This window comes from Crocodylus porosus, unplaced genomic scaffold, assembly GCF_001723895.1.
Source record: "Crocodylus porosus isolate Cpor-Errol unplaced genomic scaffold, CroPor_comp1, whole genome shotgun sequence".
Taxonomy (NCBI): Eukaryota; Metazoa; Chordata; order Crocodylia; family Crocodylidae; genus Crocodylus; species Crocodylus porosus.
Window position 1 is genome coordinate 243757 of NW_017728928.1, and position 22182 is coordinate 265938.

The following is a 22182-nucleotide window of genomic DNA, read 5'->3' on the forward strand; positions in this document are numbered from 1 at the left end:
ACGGTGCTGGCCTGAAAATGCTCCACGACGTGGGCTGGATCTGTAGCAGAAGTGCCCACTAGCCGTGTCCTCACATCCCGCTGTCCCCAGGGCCTCAGCAGCCCGCACCTGGGCCTAAAGGCTCCCACTGTCCCTAGCCACTTGCACGCACGTGTGAGCACACACTTATCCACCCTGCGTGGCAAAGCTGGGCGGGACGGTCTCGGGAGCGCAGCACGTGTCACCCCATCACTGAGGCAGGCAGAGCAGCCCCTCTCCCAGCCCGCGCCGCGGGGGAGTCGGTCCTACCTGGGGATCCCAAAGGAGGCACCGCTCCCGCGTTCACGGCTTCGCCAAGCCTCGGCAGAGCTGTCAGCGGCTCAGCGGCAGCTTCTCACCCTGGAAGAGAGGCAGAAAGGACCGGTCTGAGCCCAGGTGCCGGCCGGGGGAGAGGGCGAGCCGGTGGCGTTGCGACGTCTCCGTGCAAGGGCCTGTCTGCGCGTCACAGACACGGCGAGGCCGGCGACACCAGACCGAAAACCACGGGCCTCTCCCCGCTCCAGCAAGGCGCGGCCCCCCACTGCGAACGGGGCAGCCAGAGAGCGACGCTGCCCTGCCGCCCGGGACACGGGGGAGCCCGGCGCAGCCCCCCCCAGCCCAGGCCAGGAGACCCCGGTAGGAGGCTTGCAGCGGGCACTTCATTCAAGGCCGTGCCCACGGCGTTGTGGACGTGGCATTCCCAAAGTAACCCCCCGCCGGGTCAGGGAGGGAAGGCAGGGCCCTGCGAGATGCTCTGAGAGGTCAGAAAAGACTAAGCGCCTCTCAACGTACCCCGCTCCCCCTCGGGTGGGCAGCCCGGGCCCGCGTCCTGCCCGGTGGGTCCGGTTTGCTCCCTGAGCCCCGGGCTGAACGGCAGAAAATTTACCCACTTGTCCCCTGTTGTAATGGGACTTTTTCCCTTACTCCGCACTCGGAAGACCATCAATCATGGGGCTGAATGGGAGACATCCACCCAGCGACCTCAGCCGCGCGGCTCCCCGCCCCTCCTGCCCGTGAATTATGGAGACCGCATCGCTCGGTGGGACAGGCGCCGCGCTCGGCTCTGGGTGGCGAGCAGAGATTTATCCCCTCAGTGGAGCAGGGGGCAGAGGCCGGAAGATAAGTCACAGCGAAGCTGCAGGAGCCTCTCTCAAGGTCCTCCAAGGTTGGCTCATTAAAACGTGAGGAGAGGAGGGAAAAAATGCCCGCAGTGGCGCAGCTCACGAATCGCCCGCCCGCTGCCGAACCAATCGAAAGCAGCAGCGCGGCAGGGAGGGGGCCCGGTCCAGACAGCTCCCCGTGCCCCATCTCGGCGGCACCCAGAAGCAGCCAGCTGGCATCATGGCAGGCTGGGCAAGAAGGCCGGTGCCCAGCACAACGGTGCCTCTGGGACGGCAGATTAGACTGGCAGCATCCCCAGGACACAGCTGCACCCCAAGCCACGTCCTCCCCGCCAGTCCCCCTGGAAAGGGGGGCACTGCCTCCACACAGCCCGTCCCGGGCAGCAGTGCCAGCGCCGCGCCGGGGCTGGCAGGATGCTCCGGCCTGGACGCAGGCCCCTTCCGGAGGCTGGCGGGGGCCGGAGGAGAGCATGTGGCCTGCCCGGTGCATTCGGATTCCCCGGTTCAGTAATTAAGCCTCTGACTGGGAGCCCGAGGGGCTCGGTAATTAAAGTAACCTCAGGACACGCAGCTTCCATATGGCCAGAGTGAGGTCACGGAGCCCACGCCAGCCCAGCCCCGCTCCCTGCCAGGCAGCTCGCCCTCCGCTGCGACCCTGCCTCTAGCCTTCGGCAGCCCTCTGCTCGGCTGGGGGCACGCGCACGGGCACCGTGGCCCGGTGCTCAGAGTCCTTCGCTACTCAGCACTTGCACCAGCTGCAGCCCAGCAAGCGCGCAGGGACACGAGCGGCACCGAGGGAGCGCCGTACCCCAGGCACGGCGCGGGGGAGCATTACCGCGAGCCCCGGGAGCGTGGGGGCAGCAGCATGCATGCTCCAGGGCCCGCGGGCTCGCCAGAGCTCCCCTTCACGTCCCCGCCGGCGCCAGGCAGCGCTCGATGAGCGTTCCTCACAGCCTCTCCCCCGGCCCCTCGGATGAAGCCAGCCACGCGTCACCACCCGTGTCCCGAGCCACCGCGCAGCCCCGCGTGCCGCTCTCCCTCCCGCCTGGCCCCCCCGCGCGCTCACGAACGGCAGGGATGCAGGTTTGGGGGGGTTCCTAGGCCCGCAGCAAGCTGCTGCTGAGCACCAAGAAGCCACCCTGCTCCCAGGTGCGAGCCCACAGGCCGGGCGGGCAGGCCGCACCGGGAGGGGGAGGTTGGGCGAACGGCAAACCTTCCTCGGGGAGGAAGCACATGGCGGCTATTTGCCGCAGCGTCTCCCCGGGAAGCGGGGCACCGCGCTTGATGCCCAGCAGCTGTCAGCTCTCCCCGGCATGAGGGCACACGCTGAGCAGGGGACACGTCCCCAGCACGAGGTGCAGAAACCAGCCCGGGGCGGCCCCGGGGGCCAGTCCCCTCCAGGACTCCCAGCGTAAGGCAGGGCTGCGACACGAGCCCGGGAAGGCAGAGGGGTTTTGGCAAGGCCAGGAAAGGGGCCGCGAGAGAAGGGAAGCTGTCGGCAGCTTGTGCAGCCCCAGGCACTGCGGGGAGGGAGGAGAACCGGGGAGCCCCCGGGCTCGGTTCAGCCGTGCTGCCGACACGCCGCGAGTCCCTGACAAAGGCAACGCTCCCAGGAAGCGTCCTGCTGCCCCCCCAGCTTCTCTCCGCTCGGTTGACGGGAGTTATCTTTGCCACGCAGGCTGCTCCCTCCGCTGCAGGCCTGGCAAGATAAGGGCTCACCAGGGGCAGCGGCAGCCGCCGAGGGGGCTCGCCAATTGGATTTTGCTGCAGCCGTGGAGCTGCTGAAAAGCAGCTTGGGGCTGAGCAGGCGCTGGGGGGGCGGTGAGAACAGACCGGGAAGGGACCGGCGTCCGTGGCGCGGCTGGAGCGAAGCAGGGGAGGGAGCTCCCATGGAGGTTGCGCTGCAGCCTCAGACGTGGCCAGCCTGGAGCAGGAGCTCTTCCCCCGACCTGCGCCAGGACACGGCCTATGGGAATGGGAGAGCGGCATCCCGCGCGAGCTGCCTTCCTGCATCCTGCTTCATGCCACATGTGGAGGGGTCCACGGCTGCAAGCCCTGAAGCGGGCCACCCAGCACCAGGCCATGCCCTCCCCACTCCTCCTCGCCGGCACGGGGTCATCCCAGAGCTCCCAGGCCAGGGCATTGCCTTTTGATCCTGGCCTGCCCCAGGGACCCGGCTCCACTCCCCCAGACCCCCGGCTGCAGTACGAGCACCAGCACAGAGCCAGGCGCAGGAGCGATCGGGGCCCGAGCTCCCCAGGGAGCCAGGAGCAACATCTGTTGCCTCCACGCTCCGCTGCGTTCTCCACCCGGGGTGAGACGAAGGACCCCACGTGCGCTGCGGCTGCAGATGCGACCCGCAGGGCCTCATCCCTGGGGGTCGGGGGGCAGAAGGTAGCAGAGCCCTTGCAGAGGGCGCCCGAGGCACCCGGTGCAAGCGCGGAGGCAGGTGCCCCAACGGCACTCAACCCACCGCTGCGAGCACGGGGATGCAGCGACTTCCCCACGCAGCCCAGGGCTCAAAGCGTGCCCTGGGGCAGGCATTGTCACCGCGCAGGGGCGGCGCAGGAGCAGCAGACATGGGAAACTCATCGCCCGCGCAGCCCTCACGGATGGCTCGGGCCGAAGCCACGTGCCACGGCCCGGGACCGTGATGCTGGCCTGGACAGCCGAGCCGCAGGCGGGGAGAGGGGTGGCGGCCGGTTCTGCAGAGGGGAGACGGGAACGCCAGGCCGACGGTGATGGCGTGTTTTCCTGCACAAGTGCATTAAGCATTCTGCACCGCGCCTTCACTGTAAATCACTTCCTATTCAGGCTCACTGCTGAGGGTCTCTGAAGGTCGATTTTCCATGGTTATGACAACAAAAAACTAAAATTGGGTCAAACCTGCAAGGTATTATCTTCCTCCAAGCTGCTAAATGCACAATAGTAATGAGGTTGGTTAAGCAATTCACCCACGGACTGCATTATTTGCTCTGAAGACGTATTAACCAGTTAAACGAGCCTGAGAAGGCAGCTCTGCTGATTTCTCTCACCAGCCACACGGAAGATCTGAGGTGCCGGGCCTCGGTATCCCAGCTAACAACCGAGACCGGCAGACACGCTGACAAAGGGGAACGCTGCGCTCCGACAGCTCCGGGCCACACTCCTTCCTAACCGCACCGCAGGGACGGAAAGGGAGCGGTAAAAGGACCCAGCAGCTGACGGTGATGGGAAAAATAATTGTGTCCTCCCTCCCCTTGCTTCCTTCTTCTGAAACTCTTCCTCCAGCACAGGCTCCTTGGAAGATGGAGTAAATCCACCAGGCTCCCAGGCCAGACCAAGCAGGGAAAAGCCCCCGGATGCACCGCCCCAACTCACCGAATTTGTCTCCGATCCATGCGCTTGTCACCCAGTCCCTTAAACTCCCAGCCCACCCCACCGGACCCACCCCCTCTCCTGAAGACCAAAGCAAACCTGCCCTGGTCTGCGTGTTGCTCAGAGCGGGTGTCTGAGAAAGTCTCCAGGGTGGCATTGGGCACCTCACGAACCCCAGGAAGCGAGCCAAGCCCCAGCCACAGTGGCCGTGTCCATATGAGTTGCTTCACTCAGCAGTAAACTAACCTACCATGCAGTAAAGCATCACTGTTTACACATGCAGGGACTCACTGCACAGTAAATTAGTCTCCTGCACACTAAAGCCAAATAGCATTAACTGCATGTGTAGACGCACCCCATTATCTGCAAACATTGCTGTGCCTGGAGCCCATGGGGAGAGGGTGGGCTTGCAGTGAAGGGCCCTTGGGCAGGGGTGATCTCTGCTGCACGTGGGACCCGTGAGCAACAGCAACACGGTGAACAGCCGCGCTGATAGCACAGGGCAGGGTGGGGACACACGCTGTCTTTTTTAAATGTTCCCTGCACCGCCCCATCCTCAGCCTGCCACGGTCCGCGCCGGTGGCTCCCGAGTCTTGAGGCTGCTGCACGCGAGAGCTGGACCCAGCCGCAGGGCCTGGCCACGGCTTGTGCTCGGTCCGCAACACCAGCAGAGCGGGGGGCACCCCGGTGCTTCCCGTCCCGCGGGCCAGTGGAGGGTTGCGCATGAGTGGGCCAAGCTGGGCACTAATGGCCAGGCTTCAGGCCCCCGGCGACAAGGAGCTGGCACGCACCGAGTTGCAAGGTTCAGGGCAGGAGGCAGCACCAGGTGCAGCCCGAAACACCAGGTGAAGCCCATGGGCCAGTGGAGAAAGGTTGAGGGAGCGAAGCCCCCACAGCCCTGGGCACCCTCTGCTCGTGCCGCAGGGCCCCGCGCGGCTGGCGTCGGCCGCTGCAGCAAGCGCGGGCAGGGCGGTGCTGCGACAGCGCCGAGCCTGCACTCGTTCTGGAGCCGGGTGGCCTGGCCTCCCGGAGAGCCGTCGCTCCCCAGCCTGCGCGGCCCCTCCGCCAGCGCACCTGTCCTTCAAGGTGACACCGCGGACAGGCAGGGAGGCATTCATTAGATCCCGCCCGCGCCTCTTCTCCTTATTAGATCTTCAGCCCTTTCCTCGTAGCATCTGCCACTCACCAGTCCTGTTCTGGAGAAGGAAGTGACAGCTCCCCTTTGATCAGCCCTCCAGAAACCCCCGCGGTGTCAGGCGCCAGGAAACGAGGGGAATGCATAATTCAGACTCAGGCTGGACTCCTGACCCCGGCCGCCCCCGGGGACCGTCACCGAGCTCAGCACCGGCACGGATGCGCCTCGCTGCCCGCCGGCCCCAGCCAGGCTGCAGAGTCACGGCCGGCCCCAGCCGGGGAGCACTTATCGATCGGCCTTCGACCTTCTCTGCCAGGTGCGGACAGAGCGGGGGCAGGCCGGGGAGAGTCGTTCTCGGTGCAAACTCGGACGAGTCTCCGTGCCCTGCCAGGAGGCGCGCGACACCCCCGACTACCCCGCAGACCTGCGCACAGCAGGGCAGGCCCCGGGGCTGAGACTCCCAGGCTCCCTCCGCGCCTGCCACGGCACCGCGGCCATCACGGCCCTCGGGCGATGGACCCGGGCTGCCGGCCGCCCTCCTCAGCACACGTCGCAGTTGCCCAGGCCTCCTTGCAGCTGCCCCCGTGGCCCCCGTCCACCCCAGCTCCTGCAGCGGGGGACGCGGAGATGGGTAGACCAGAGGGACAGGCCAGGCGCACGAGCTGGAAAAGAACCGGAGGGACCGGGAAGCCTCCATGCAAGGGAGAGGCCAGGGCTAGCCCTGGGCATGGAGGATCTCGCTCACCGCTGTGCGGGGGCCGGGGGGTCTAGACTGGGGCCCAGGCGGTGGGAGAGGGCGCGTGCTTGGGTGGGGGCGGCCAGGCGCAGGCCCATCTCCTCCCTGGGCCCCCGCGCTCTCCGCCCCCTCTTTGTTATTCCTCTCAGCTCGGCCTTCCTCCCCGCTCTCCTTCAGCCGCTCGCAGCAATCATCCGGGGCAGTAGCTCCCCGGCAGGTTTCGCAGCGCCGGCTCCCTGCCAGCACTGACCAGGGTTTCAGTGACTCCCGAGTCGGTCGGGGACCGGCCCCACCGCCGCCTTGCCACCGGCCGAGCCTGGGGCGTGCCGCAGGGCTCCTGGCAGCACCCCATCCCTCCCCTGCTTCTTTCACGGCTCGGAGGGAAAGGGCAGGTCCTGGAGGAGCCGAGGCCAAGACCAGCCTGGTCCTTGCACCCTGCCTGGCCACTGGTCAGCACGCCCCGCACTTTGGATCTCGAACCACGCAGGCCCCAGACGGACGAGAGCCCGGCTGGCAGCCGGCGCCCAGCACAGAGGGCAGGGTGGAGGCCTCAGGTCCAGGGCAAGGGAGGGGGCATCAGTCACTGGCAGGGCACGGAGGGGGGCAGTCAGGGGAGCCAGTTCTCAGGACAACCCAAACCTGGGTCGTTGCAGGCAAGAAAAGCAGGGGCCTCTCCGCGGGAGGAGCAGGTGCCCCAAGGAGGGTTTAGAAAGCTGGTGCCTTTGCACGCTCGGCTGTCGCGGGAGGTCCCTGCCCAAAGCTGCGGCCATGGGCCAGAGCAGACCGGGCCGGGAAGGGAGCCACAGCCATCGCCAGCATCCTGCCCCCGTGCTGCTGCGGGGCCTGGGCCAGGCAGAGGGCAGTGAGCGATGGGCGGGGGCAACAGACAACCACGGCTCCGCAAGCAAGCGTGGCACAGACCGAGCCGGGTTGGGGTGCTGCTCGCAGGCCAGGGCCAGCCATGGGGAGCTCAGAGGAAGCGCCAGGGCAGGATGAGGGGCAGCTTTGCAGCCAAGTGGCCGCAAGCATCACTCCCTGCCCAGCCCCACCCCGCCAGCAACCTGCCCCCCACCCCCTGCACCAACCTGGCCAAAGAGTGCGAATCCCAGCACCCGGGGACCGCCCTTGCCCATGGCTGCTTGCCGCCCGGCCGCAGGCCCAGCGCCGTGTGCGTTAATTAACATTCCCCGCGCAAAGTTGGGATTGTAATTACTGCGAGTGATTAACAGGCCGAAGGTAGCCCATCTCCCAGGGAGCAGATTAACAGAGCCGCTCTCCAGCGCCCGCGCTCACCTCGGCACCGCCAGCGCATCTTAAACAGGGGCCCGATGCCCCCGCAGCCCGTGACGAATGGGCAGGCCGAGCGGCCCGGACGTGCCACCAGCCCCTGCTGCCCCGTCTGGCTGGGGCGCGCGGTCAGGCAACAGGCGCAGGGAGGCTTGGAGGTGGCGTGTCTGGTCCCTGCAGAGCACGCCAGCCCCCCACCTGCCCTGCAGCCCAGGGGGCAAGCAGGGCAGAGATGGGGGCAGGTGCCAGGAGAGTCCCAGCCAGGCTCCGGTCCCTCCAACAGCCACGGACCTGGCAGGGAGAAGCCCGAGGAGACGCGCTGCCTGCTGGAGCAGAGAGCCCCTCGTCTCGAGCATCCTCCGCAGGGGCGCCGAGGGCAGGGGACCAGGCTGGGGTCAGCAGGCTCCAGAAGAGCATCCGGGCAGCAGCAGATCGGCGGGAGCGCGATATCGCTCCCCGCCGCAGCGCTGCAGCGGCCCTGCCCCTGGCCAGAGGCGCAGGGCTGCGACCCCGTCGGACATCCATCTGGCACCTCAACCCCAGCCAGGACCCGCACACATCCTGCCTTGACCCTGCTGGATGCAGCCACTTCCAGGACGGTGACGCTGCTTGGTGCCATCGGCGCAGCAGCGCTGACCAGCTCCAGCCAACATGGGTGAGAGCGACACGGCCATCTCCACGGGCAGCTTCTTCCCTGCTCCAGTTAAACAGCTTCTCACTGAGGCTAAGGGGTCAATCCAGCCTCTCCTCTGCATGCAGAGATTGCGTCCAGGGCAACCGAGCAGGTCCAGGCCAAAGCCCGGTCCTCCGGGTACAATGCAGCAGGCGGCACGTGCCCAAGCGCCAGCCTCCGAAGCCGCCTTGCAGGCGTAGAGCAGCAAGAGCAGGCGCCACGTCCCCGCCAGCCCCTTCCCAAGACACCAGGAATGCAGCGGCTACCGGGCCACTGCCACGGGACAAAGCAGGCACGAACATCTCCGTGCCCCTACCCATGCTCGGCGCTGGCACCAACGCCACGCTCCCTCCCTCTCCCCTGCCCGAAGGCAGCGTGTCCAGGCTGGACGGGACCGGGTATCAGTCGGCGAGTGCAGAGGGGGAGCTGCCAGCAGGAGGAAGCCCGAGGAGGCTCCCATAATTACCGGGAGATAAGGCGATCAGCGGTAATTAAACACCATCCCCGGACAGACCGCTTGGCTGCAGAGACTTTCCTCCCGTCGCTTCCCCCAGACTGCAAAATAAATTATCCTGCAAAGTTAGCAGAGGCTGAGCTATGGAAACAATTAAACAAAAATTAAATCTCATTCATTTATACTCTGAGCACAAAGTGGATAATGTGAGGGTTTTTCCCCCCCCCCTTCCTCTCCTCTTTGCCTTGGTGTTACTGAGGACTATTATGGGAAATTAATCATGGGGAAAAGCAATGAACGTGATCTATCGCTCTTTAAAAGTGCACTGTAGTGATTATATAAAAATCTATTAGAGAGGCCAGGAAATTTAAGAGTGACACCATTTACAAAGAGGAGGAAGACAGGGCCGGGGGCAAAGGAGATCGATTTCCGAACAGACGGATCTGGAGCAGGGACCCGGGGAGCACGGCGGGTTAATGAATAAGCCACGGGGCGCGGACGCTGAGCAACAGGAGGGCAGGAGACCGTGCCCTGGCCCTGGTGAAGTGCGTGCTCCCGAGGAGACCCGCCAGCAGCAAGGAGGCACAGGGCAGCAGGCTGGCAGGCCCCGGGACGGAGAGGCACCGCGCGGCAGTGGGCGGCTGGGCCCGCCGGCGGCCGTGGCACGGCCCGATTCTGCTGCTCGCCAGCCCCTTGCCAACGAACCACGTCAGTCTCGGCCAGGCAGCAGGCAGCCCAGGAGACTCCCTCGCCTGAAGGCAGCAGGCCGGGCAACGCCGGAGCTACGCAGCGCTCGACCCACCCCAAGCCAGCCCCGCCGCGGCAGCCGAGCCCGAGCCCCAGCTCCCGGCCTGGGGGGTCCGATGCACCCACACGGCCTCAGCCTCAGCTCCGGGCGGACCGCCCTGCGGCCACGCGGTGCTGCCTGCTCCGAGCAGCGCCAGGCTCACGGGCTAGCGGCGTTCAGAGGTGGGTGAGGGCGGCCAGGGCGAGCATCCCAGCGCGGAGATGGCTCTGGACTGCCCGGGCCCGGCGAGCATGCGGGCAGGTCCCCCCACGCCCAGCACCGCCCCCGGGGCCGCTGCCCGGACCCACGCTTCCAAGCAGCCCATTGCTGCATTAATGCAGGCAAAGGCCATCACGTGGGATTAAGGGCAGCACGACGAGCTAATGGAAGCGAGCAGCAGCCTCCCTCCAGCGCAGCCTTTCAGGGCTCAACTGAGGTAAAACTGAGGCTGTCCTCGCTCCCCCGGCAGCGGTAAAGCCTGCAACACCCAAGGGGACCTCGACAGCAGGTGTCCCTGGCCTGGGATTTTTAACCTCCTGCTTATTCCCACCGGCCCAAGCAGCTGGGAACCGACTCCCGCCAACAGCAGGCACGAGGAGAGCTGGGCTCCAGCAAGGAGGCTCGGTCTGGTGCAATAACAGGCTCAGCCAACCCCAACCCTGGCCACGGGCCTGTTCCTCACCAAGCACCAGCACAACCCGGGGAACCAGGTCTGAGCTCACAGCTGAATTTCCAGGTCCGGCCCCAGTCAGCCCACCCTGGGCACATAAGCCAAATTTCAAGCTAGCTGCAAAAGGGGTGCCCGATATGTGACCCCTTGAACACAGGCATCGGCCAGTGTCTGGGGGGAGTAGGGGGCTGCCCCTGGGAGGAGGGAAAGCGCCGAGTTTGCTGGACTTGTCGGCCACGTTGTAGCCCAGGGGCCTGAGAGCGAGGGGCACTTGCTGCAACTTGCCCGAGGTGCGCTGAGCCGGGGAGGGGAGCGAAATCCAGCTGCGTGCAGGCATCTGGGAGGCTCTGAGCCGCGTGGGACCTCAGCATGCATGCACGCACACATGCCCACAGACACACGTGCAAGGAAAGCCTCGAAGTGGGCTGTGCTCCCTCATGCCCCTTCCCCAGGTATCCCAGGGCTGCAAGCGTGGCAGCCAGAGCTCCCAGCAATCTCCCCTGCGGGCACAGGAGTGGATCCAGAGGCATCAGGGAGGGGCAGACCTCCAGCATCCCTGAGTTTCCAGTGATGGGCTCGGTGGTGCTCGTCTCACCTGCAGCACCCAGCCCACGCGCTGCACCAGGCAAGCATGGAGCAGGAGCTGGCCGGGGCCCAGGCATTTGCCCTCAGCCCGGAGCCCTCCTAGATGCCCTGCCACCGCGGGCCGCCCTGCTCGCGTCGCCCCCGGGTCTGGGAGCACCGGTGGCAGGATGGCGGGCGCCAGCAACTGCTTGGTGCTGGGAAGCAGGAGGCTGAGCTGCGCGCTCTCCACCTGCCCGTCCCTGAGCTGAGCCCTTTGATGTGTAAATGCCTGTGGTGCTATTTCCCTTTCACGTCAGGCAGGTTGGCTGCGTCTCAGTGAAGTGATTCAGCTCCCCTGTCACTTTGGGGCGGCTGTGACAGCATCAGGGCCCGGACCAGGGAACCACGCGGCACTGGAGGATGAGTCAGATGGAGTCACGGGCGCTGCCAGCAGCCGCTAGCGGGGAAGCGGGGCCGTGAACCCTCTCCTGCTGCGGGGGGTGGTGGATTCCCCTGGCTGGGACGGCTCCAGGGACGGGCATCACTGCAGCTGCAAAGCCTCACCCGCTGCCACAGGGCAGGCCAGCGCAGGGGGACCCGATGAACCCAGTCTTTCCGACTGCACCGGTGCATCGGCTCCTTGCCTGCTGTCCTGCCCGAGGGCAGCGAGAGGCATGTCCTCGGCCTTATGGTGACAGGATTTCAGCTAGGAGGCATGCACAGCGCACAGCCCCCAAACACCTCCGCACAAGCCCTGCAGAGGACTGATCGCGGACCAGGGAGGGCTCGCTGGTGGAGACACGGGGTTAGGCTGCTCGTGGACTGGTGTACGTACAGAAGGGTCGGGGCTCCTCGCCCACCAGGTCAGCCCTGTCCCCTGAGGAGATGCTCCTGCAGCAGCTGGAGGTTCAAGGGGGTCCCCGAGGGTGAAGGCAGCTCACCAAAGCACTTGGCTTCTAAGCAGCCCATGGAGACCCCCGAAGCACCAGGAGACACGGCAGCGCGGGGGAGCCATGCATGCAGCTCGGGTGGGGTCCTAGCACCAGCAAGTGCCTGATGGGGCAAAGCCTCCTCCCTCCCTGGCTCTTCAGCCTGGGGCTTCAGATACCCCCACTTCCACGGCAGGCATCCTACATGCCCAGAGGCCTTGGAGGTCAGATGCCCCCGTCTCACTTGCCCTTACCCAAAAGGCTGAAGGAGCAAACTCTCCTCCTCCTCCCTGGTGCCCCATCCCAGCCGACCAGACCCAGCACAGCCCCGCCGCTCTCCACGGAACCGGTTTTTAATCCGTGCACTCGTCCAGGTGCCCACCGCAGAGGAGACAATAGAGGCATTGCAGTAGACGGGAAGCCCGAAAGCAGACCCCCACGACCATAAATCGGGCTGCCGAGATCCTCCCGTCAGGAAGCATCATAGACTCTGGCAGGGGTTGGCCTGCCCGCAGCGCAAGGGCCGGTCTCCACCCTCTAAACGCACCGAGTCAGGAAGTGGGGCTTACACCCCCAAGCCGAGTCTCATGGCAGGCTCCGGGCCATGCAACTTGCGCAGGGTCTGGCCCGCTCCCAGTCCCCTGCTATCACCAGCTCTTCCCAGCACTGCCCTCAAATGGAGGCAATTAAGAGGATGCTGCTGCGAGTGCATCCCAGCGTTTCCTTAGCCTGGCGACACGACCCCGGAAAGCCCCACGGCACGAATCGCTGTCAACCAAAGACAGTCGTGGAAGGCATGAAAAGCGGGTGGACATCACGGTGAAATACACCACTGCAGAAGGCCAAGCCGTTCCATAAATCTGCTTAGCTCTTAGCACTGCCGGGTAAATGGCCCTGCTTAATTATACCTCCATAAACACAACTTTACGGCCATAGCAATGCAGGCAGAAATCGATCCCGCTGATGGACAAATGGACGGGCCGGCCGCCTGCTGACCCCACGGCCGGACGGCTCTTCCACCCCCTGCTCCGGCATACACACGGGATGCCTCTCTCCCGGGGTCCCTTGCTGGAAGCACCACGGGAGGCCCATCACCCGGGCATCTCCTGCCAGCAGCCAGGTGAGGAAGGAGCCGTCCCGCAACACCCCGCCGTCCACGCTGCGCTACACGCAGCAATATGGCAGCGAGACGCCCTCCGTCCCAGCTGGCCGGACCCAGCACAGGCCCCATCGCTCTGTGCTGAGTGGTTTTTAACCTGCGTGCTCGTCCGGCTGCCAACACTGCAGACGAGACATTAGCATTACAACCCACACTGATCTTTGTCAATTATGCTACAGTATTTGAGGTCTAACCAGCTTTAAATTGAATCAGGACGAAATCATCAGTATAAAAAGAGCCCGCGCCAGCCTTTCAATTCCAGCACTGGGGGAAAAAAAGTCCTACATCTCATAATGGCCTTCTACCCCGTAATGAACAGGAAAACTAAATTAGATTCCCAGCTAAGGGTATATTTATACAATTTCATTATGTGCCCATGAGCGAGCCTGGTTTTCACCAAGATAAAAATGAGCTCTCAGCAATGCTCGCGCTAAATAAATGGAGTGATTTAACAGCTTAACGAGGAGCATGAAAGAGGGGTGCCGGAACCATGTTAAAATGGAAAATAAAAATAAAAAACCCCGCCACGCTCGGGCTGCATACACCGGGCTGCGGCCTCTTGCGGGGTCGGCCGGATGCCCTTGGTAGCAGCCTCGTGCCTCCCCGTGCGCCCGGCCCAGGTGCATCCATCCGTCGGTCATCAGGACGGCGCGGGATGGGCTCCAAGCCGCCCGCCAGCCACGGGCACCATGATGCCTCCACTCTTTGGGGGCTTTTCCAGGGATGTTTGCAGGCTGGAGCTGGCTCCTGGCAGACGCGAGAACAATAAAGCGAAGCGAGAGGCTCAGCTGAATAACAGCGCTTCTGTGCCAGCGCGAGGCTCCAGCAAGGACCGGGCCAGCCAGCTGCCTGCACAGCTGGGAGCTGCGCCCAGGCGCCTGGGACCATGCGGGGCTGGAGAGCCCAGCCAGCAGACGCTGTCCTGGCCGGTCTCCCCTGCTCCACCTCCTCCCGGGTTTCTCTTGTCATGTGCCCCGGCCCTGGCCCGGGCATCATCCACCCCGCTCTGGGCGCTGGGCCTGTCCAGGACGCGGCACATCACCCAGCCAGCGCCCACGGAGAGGCCAATCCCCCGCGCTGCAAGTTGAGACCGGCACCCACATGCTGCACAAGGGCCTGAGCGACGCTGGGCAAAGTGCAGCGGCCTCCCATGCCTCAGTTTCCCCCACATCAGAAAAAGGGGGTGAGCAAGACCCTGTCCCAGGATACGCAGCTGTTTGCAGGGCTAGAGCAGGGTCAGCGCTGACCTTCCCTGGGTGCATGGGCAGGGACAAAATAGCCGCGCTTGCTCCCAGGCTGGCGCGTGTCAGCACAGCGCGCCAGCCCCAGCGTGGGGCACTTTCACCCGCTGCTCCACGCTGCCCGAGGCTGGCCACCAGCAGAGCCCGCGGCCCAACACGATCGATTGCGGGAGATGGAGTGGCCTGAGCGCGGGGTTGCAGCCGCAGGTTCGTGGCCCGTTGCCTCGCTAGCCGGGCCAGGACCGGCCTCGAGGTCGGTGCAGAGATGCTCTGCTCGCACCACAGCCACCGCCACTCTGCCTCCCTTGCCCCGCCAGCCTGCAAGGGCCCTGCAGAAAGGGGGTGCACTGCACTGTGCAAGAGCTCGCCCCCCAGGCACGCTCATCCTCTCCTGGTCGCCCTGTCAGCGCCTGGAGCTGGAGCCCAGGTGAGGGGCAGGCGGCAGCTCCGGGTTTCGCTCTTCTGCTGGCAGGTGGGAGCCTCTCTGCTTTCCCCTTGCCCCCTCCTAGAGAGGACGAAGGACTCTGCCCCCTGCACGGGAAGAGAAAGGAACAGGAGGGGCAGCGGGCGCCAGGTCCAGGCTGACTTATACCTTCGCCCTGCAAAGTTCAGCCCGTGGCATCCCAACGAAAGGCAAGGACTTGGTGCAGGAGGGGCAAAAGGGGCAACTAGAGGCACCTGCAAGGCCCTGGGAGCTCCCTAGGTATGGTCACAGCCCCGCTCCACACTCCCCCCGTCCAGGCGAGGCGGGGAGACAGCCCAGGCACACTTTGAAGATGAAGAGCACTTGCGACCATGACCAAGAGAGACATGGAAGACGCCGGGAGCTCCCTGGGAACTCAGCCTCACCCACCCGGCTCCATTTATAGCGTCCTGTGTGGCGGGGATCCCATGCCCCAGTGCCACGGCCAGGGAGGGCACCAGCATCACGCCACGCCGTGCCGGCCACGCTGACTGACGCCTCAAAGGCCCCTTTCTTCCGCCCGGCTGCATCGCGCGCTGCCTGCATTCCCTTCCAACCAATTGCACCAAACCCGGAGGGACCTTCCTAATTCCTCCTTCCAAGAGAAGCTGTTTAATCAACCTCCTATTATCCGATTCGGCTGCCAGCTGAAACCAGGGCTGGCTTCTCGCATCGCTTTCTCCACCTTCCTGCACGCTGGAAGCTGCTGTGGGCATCGTCCCCTTGCTCATCTTGCCTGCATGCTGCGAGCCAGTCGGGGAGCCAACCAGCCTGCTCTGTGTGCACACATACATGCATGCACGCACGCTTGCACATGCAGCTTGCAGGGGCATTTCTTGGGCGGGCGCAGGTTCCCTGGACAAGGTTCTCGATGCCACCCCGAGCCACGGAGCAGGGACAGGCCACGTCGAATCACGCACGCACACGTCCCTCCCCGCACGCTGCATTTAGGTAGCTCGTGCCCTCGAGGCGGTAGCAGCCATCGGGCCAAACACGCCTCGCGGTGGTAGCAAAGCAAGGCCGAGGCTGGCGAGAGCTAGCAATGCGAGTGGAGAAGCAGGGCCGGGTCCCCCCAGGAGAGCGACCGAGCCTCCTCGCCGCTTCCCCGAGGCTGGCTGCCAACAGGTGCCACGCACGCTCCCCAGCGAGGACCCGCCGTCCCCGCCCCAAGACGCCCGAGCGCGCTGCGGTGCGCAGCAGGCGCTGCCTCCCCTGCTGCAGCAGCCGGCTGCATGCGTGAATGCAAAAGACGCCTGTCGCCGGAGGAGGGAAAGGCTTTACCTGGGGATCTCCGCTCCCCCGCCCCCGGTCTGCGCTATCCCTAATGTTTTTGCAGCCTCTTGCTGCTGCTCCTCCTTGAGCGTGGAGGAAGCCTCCACGCACCACACACAGCCCGCCGCATGCCCTGCGGCCCGGCGGCACTTCCCAGGCGTGGAGAAGAGGTCCTGAGCTGCCTGGAAGGACCCTTGGCCCTGGCTCTCCGTGCAGCAGCTGGAGGGATCCAGCTCCCACCAAGACCCAGCCGATTTATTCTCGGAGCCTTTAAATGCCGCAGGAGCTCCCAGTCCTCTTCAGCACACCCACCTCCGCCTGGGACCTCGCGGGGGCCTGCCCTCTTCGGTCTCCCTTGGACAGGCCCCGCTAGTCCAGGTCTTGGAAACATGGACCATGCCCAAAGACCGCCCATGCCCTCCACCCCGTGCACCCAGGCAGGTCAGGGCGGCGCCAAGGGCTCTGCTCTGCACAGAGACATCCAAGTAGCTCCCGCTACCCTGGGACATGAGCCAGCATGGGGTTTCCTCCGGGTTGCGCATGCCCAGGACCTTGTCCTCCCACCGCTCTGAGCTGCACGTGCATCCTCAGCCCTCTTTCCCGGTGCCTCAAAGCCCGCACGGGAGCACGCTGCCCTGCCCTCTCTGCAATCGCACCCGGGCGCCTCTTGCAGAAATAATGCCCGGATCATTTTTAAACACGATATTCCAGGCAGCCACCAGCTGAAAGCAGCTCTCGAGGCTGCTGGAATCCTTTACAACCCCCTGAAGGATTAGCAAATGATTTCTCACTCTTTCCTTTCGACTGCAGAGAAGGAGAGCGATGTCGGCTCAATAGTAATTAGAGCGAACTGCCGCTTTTAAGCAGTCGAGGCTCATGTTACCACCGAGACACAAGAATGATCTAATCAGATGCTGGGGTCAGATACCCACAAAAAAGGGCTCTTGAAGGAGATCATTGCTGCTGGTATCTGCTGGACGGACCTGGGGGGGTTGCGGAGGGTGACGAGCTGAGAGGGCCACGATGGAGGAGACCAGTCGCGCTGTGAAAGGGAGGGAGCGGGCTGCGCGGGGCGCTGGCCTTGCTTGCATCTGCCTAGACTGATCGCAGGGACCGCAACACGCTCCCCTGGCCTCTCGCGCCTCCGCAGGGACGGCAGAAGAGCTGAGCGGAGGTCAGAGCACCCTCCCGTGGGGCCGCCGGCCAACAGCGACGGGCTTCAAGGGCACGCGGCTTTTCCTTTGGGCTGAAGTGCTTCGCTGTGCAGAGCTGGCAGGAGGGGAACCCTGGCCCCACAGCATCACAGAAATTAGGGTTAGAAGAGAGGTCAGAGGTCACATCTGATCCAACCTCCTGCTCGAAGCAGGACCAGCCCCAACTATACTATCCCACCACGCCACGGGCGCAGCAGCCCCCGCTCCGGCTTGGCAGTCCCTACGGCACAGGCTTCTGCAGGATGGCTTTGTCTAGCTGGGTCTGAAACGCCCCCAGGAAGGCAAGTCCACCACTTCTCTGGGGAGCCTGCTTCAGTGGTTTACTAGTGAAAGTTTTTTCCTAATATTTGGCCTATGCTGCAACTGGAGACGGTTGCTCCTTGCTCGGCCCGGGAGCAGCGCAGGCCGCAGAGCCCCTGCCCGCTGGCAGGACAGAGCTCCCACCACGGCGCGGGGCCGCAGCCCCGCGGGATTACCCGGGCGGCTGCTGGCAGCAGACCAGGCTGGGACATGCCGTGGCCGGGCACGGAGCCGCAAGGAGGGGCAAAGCAAAGAGCCAGACTTCGTACGAGACTGCCATCCAACCGAGACGCTGCTGCCCGAGGGCTCACGCCCCGGCCACGAGTGGCCGTCCCCCCCAGCACACCGCGGGGAAAAGCAGGAAGGTGATGCTAGGACCCTTCCCCGCTCGCAGGGCGGGTGGGCACCATTGCCAGGGCCCTCTCGCACTCGGAGGCTGGATGGGGGCAGCTCAGGCGCGCTCCTGCCTGCAGCATCTGTGCCGCAGGGACTGCCGGGCTGGAGCAGAGGGCGGCCGCCCCATGCCGCAGGCGACCAACGCAGCAGCCAAAAGCAAGGGCGCGGCGGCCCCCAAGAGCAGCAGCAACACAAGCGCCGTGGCAGAGGCAGCCCAGGCCACGCTGGCACGTGGCTCCGCTCCGGGAAGATGCTGCAACATCGAAGGCAAAAGGGAAGGGAGCAGCCTGCTGCCCCCCCGGCCTCCTTCCCCGCTCCCCTGCCCGCCGCCCTGCGCGCATGTCACCTGCCGGCCCCTCTCGGAGCGGCGCGGGATGCTCCAGATTAGATTGCATCTGTCTGGATATAAATAATGTACTGCTTGATGGTCAGAGTGGATTTAATTAGTCCTTGTTCTCCTGATGGAATCAGCCCACCGCCGCTACAGCATTTCACTCCGAATTAGCCTGAGGAGGACTAACAAGGCACTGCTAATTTTACACACACGACATCCCCCACAGCCCCCGAAAGCGCTGCGCCACCGCACGCAACCCTCGGGGCGGCACAGCCAGGACCGGACCCAGCGGAGGGAAGCGTGCAGGGCTGAGGGACGGATGCGCGCACCCATGTCCAAGCGCGCAGCATGGGCTCGGCGGCCCCCCTGCAGCCGCTGGGGAAGGGGCTGGGCGGCGAGAGCCCAGCCCGAGTCCTGCAGCAGAGGAGCGTCTGCCGGCAGAGCCGCTCTCTGCAGAGGAGGGCTGTGCTGCATGCCAAGTCCGCGCCGGCCCGGGCAGAGGGAATCCCACGCCAGCTCCCGCCTCTCGCCGAGCCCACGGCTTCTCCATCTCCCACCCCCGGGCAGGGAGCAAACGGCACACGGGTGGGCAGAGGAACGCGCGGCCCCCACGCTGCTGGTGAGAGCACCTCGAAAACAAAGTCGAGTCATCAGGGGAGGAGGGAGGGGATCAGACAGAGGGGCTGGGAGGGGAAGGGGCTCCAAGACCCCCAAGCTAGGGGGGACACCCAGCCTGGAGCAACAGTACAAGCCTCGCAGAAGTGGGGGGAAAGCGGGGGAAGCAAGCCCAGCAGTGGGGGAAGGTGCTGAGGCGGTGCAGAGCACGCCCCAGGCTCTGCTGCTCCCAGCGCAAATCCAAAAATAGGATTTCAGAGAAGGGAAAGCAGCAGCAGCCTCGTCTTTAACCCTCTGCAGGATCAGCCATCGCTGCAGCAGCCTTCTTGGGTGGCTCCCAGCGGGGCACAGCCCCGGCTGTCCAGGCCAGGGAGCGGGCTGGTGCAGGAGGAGGGGGAGAGCCCAGGGCCTGGACCAGAGCTCCGGCCACTCGGATGGGCAGGGAAGGCCGGTGCACTGAGCCCCTTGGCTGAGACCAGATGCAAGGGCTGGCAGGGGTGTCTGGGTCAGAGGCAAAGCCCAGACCACAGGCCCGAGGGGCAGGCTCGTGGGCAGGGAGATGAAGGGCTCCTCTGCAGCTGCATCGTGGCTACGCATCCAGGAGACAGGAGCAAGACAAGCCAAGGCTGCAGCTGGCCAGACGGCGTTTCTCGCGGTAGAGAGCAACTCCCACCAGCAGCCCCCGAGCTCCGGACGCGGAAGCTGACCGGGGACAACGGCCAAGGCCTCCCGGTCCTTGCAACACGTCTCAGCCGTGGGGGGAACGAGCAACAGCTAAACAGCAGGTGCCACGGGGAATCTCCGTCCCTCTCTGCCCCGCAGCCAAACTTGCGCCCAGCTGCAGTTGAGAGCCCTAAAAAACACCCCTGCCTCCCTCCACGGGGCAGGGAGCCGGGAGAGGGCAGCAATGGGAGCAACCGCAGCAGGGCTCTACGCCGTCCGCGTCTGCTCTCTCAAGTGCCTGCTGCCAGCCCAGCCTCCACCTGCCCAGGTGTGGACGTCAGCACTGGCTGACAAGGGAGAAACCTCTGGACTTGTGGGAGTATCTACACGTGCATTAATACTTTTTAGCTAATGCACATTAAATCTAGTACCTCCATGGTGAGCTACTAGGTAAATGCACATTAGCTTATCTTAATGCGCATTAACTAAAGTGGCTTTACTAACGTTTTAATGCACATTTGCTTATTTTAATGTACATTAGGAAAAGCACACTTTTTTTACTGATGCTTTAATGTGCATTAAAATAAGTTAATGCACATTAACGTGAATGTGTAGATGCGTGTAGGCTGCTCAGAAGAGAGAGGCTTCCTAAACCAGGGAGCAGGGATGCAGCGGGGTCTCAGCCACGGCCAGAGAAGAACAAGGAAGAAGGGCGCTGAGCCAGGGAGGAGAGTGTAAAGGACTCAAGGTAAAATCCTGCACGATGACTTGGGAGCCAGGCACCCACACCGTGGCTGGGGCTGGAGGCAGAGCGGGTGCCCGGGTCCCTGCTGACGCTGCGCCGCACTGCACCGGGTGCAGGCCTCTCCTGCAGGTCGCCTGCATGCGTGGGCAGACTCCAGCATCTCCCGCACCAGCACCAGGGCCCTGCCACTCATGCATGCCCTCCAGGTGCAGAAGCTGCAAGCTACCCCTGCTGCAAAGCTGTCCCAGCACCATCAGCCTGCCGGCGCCCAGCACCCCCATCATCCCCAGGACCTTGGCCTGAGAGACAGCAATGCTGCTGCCGTCTGCCTGCTGGCTTCTGTTTACACGTAAGCGAGGCTGACATCTCTCCTTCATCACTGTGCCAGGGCCTTCCTCGGAGGCCATGCATCTCAAGCAGGACAGCACCATAAATATTGCAAAGGAGGTGTTTCTAATCTAGTTACGGGCTCAGCCTCTCCCGCTCCTCCATCAGGGAGCCTTGGATTGGAATCGAAGGGTATTAGGATAATTTTATCAGGCTGTATTAAGCCGAGGGTCTTACATTTTTGATATATAGTTTTAATTAAGTTTTAAGTCAAAGAATGCAGGCGCTCGTATTTTATCCTGCCATGTCACAGCGGAGAGAGGCCGTTAATCAGCGTGTACAAAAACTTCCCATTGCCAGTGATGAACGCTCATGAACCTGGCCAGCAAAGACCACCTTCCTCCTGCTCGGCCAGGAGCCGCAGCCTCGGTCACCCCCTCCCCAGTGCAACCTCCATCCACCCACCCCCTGCCGCACGCAACGTCGCAGTCGCTGGACCCAGCTCCGGGCCGATACAACAGTCACGTGAGCGGACCACGTTCCTTAGCCTTAATTTGGTGGCTGGTGCCGCTAAAGCCTCCTCCCCACCCCCCGAAGGCAGAAGAGCAAGCTGCCCTGCACAAGCAGCCCAACGGAGGGTGGCGGCCCTCGCAGTGGCCACCCAGGCGGGAGCACGGTGCAGGGGGCACTGGCCAGGCCATCCCCACCCCATGCGTATGTATATATATATGCTGGGGTGGGGGCAACACAGCTGCAGCCCAGCCCAGGCTCCCACAGGGTCTGGGTGCTCTCATGACGGCTCGGGCGTCCCTAGAAGATGCACATGCAGTTCATGCCGAGCTCTGTCCCAGGTCAGTACTTGGGGGTTTACTGGGTCCTGGCCCCCTTTGCCTCCTCAGCACCAGGGAGCCTGCAAGACGCAGCCTTCTCCAGCCCTGCAGCCGGGGCCACTCAAACCTCCCTCGCTGCCACAGAGAGGATTTCATCCGGGCCAGGGCCGCTGAGCCCAGAGCCAGCCACAGGCACGGACTCTCCTGGGCCAGCCAGGGCTGGAGAGGGGAGTGGGGGAGAGCACGGGATCACTATTTTGTTCCCAGGCGGGTAGAGAAAAGCTGTGGTGCTGCAAACAGGGACAGAGGAGAGGCTGCCAGCCCCGGAGCTGATGCAGCAGGGTTGGGTGCTGCTGGGGTCCCTGGAAGCCCCCACTAGCTGCTCCTGTCTGCAGCGGCTGCAAGGTGAGCAAGACAACAATAAAAACAGAGAGGCCTGGGGGCTCACGGGTCTGCAGACCTTTGCCAGCCAAGGCAGCAGATGGCATCACCACCCACGCAGCCAGGAACACGGGCCTCGTGCAGCTCTGAAACACGGGTCCAGGAGGGATCGCGTGCCCCCAAAGACGTGGGGGTGAACGGCTGCGGATGCCATACGGGTACATGGGAGAGACGCAGCTCCCGCAGCACAGAGCTGCCCAGGGCCCTCCATCCTCACCCACGATCCCTGCACCTCCTCCTGACCTGCAGCCCCCCACCCTGCACCGCTCAGCAACGGCCCCGCCAGCCTGGCCCTGAGCAGACCGCACTTAGCCAGCCCGCGGGGCAGCGCCGCCAAGGGACGTGCCCCAGAAACCGGGCTGAGGCACTCAAAATTGGGTCTCCGGGGAATGTCCCCCCAGAGCAGCTCCTGGGCGCGCCGCCAGACAGCACCGGGCTGTATCGCAGGGAC

General features: G+C 64.4%; 1 protein-coding gene across 4 annotated transcripts in view; it reads right to left on the minus strand.

Annotated features, from left to right (window-relative positions):
• Positions 1-22182, minus strand: part of RBFOX3 (RNA binding protein, fox-1 homolog 3) — a 146141-nt gene that overhangs the window by 106877 nt on the left and 17082 nt on the right. For all 4 annotated transcript variants that reach the window (XM_019542256.1, XM_019542258.1, XM_019542257.1 and 1 more), the window contains exon 2: positions 289-378. The gene's annotated coding sequence lies outside the window, so the exon portion shown is untranslated. The remainder of the gene's footprint in view (positions 1-288; positions 379-22182) is intronic.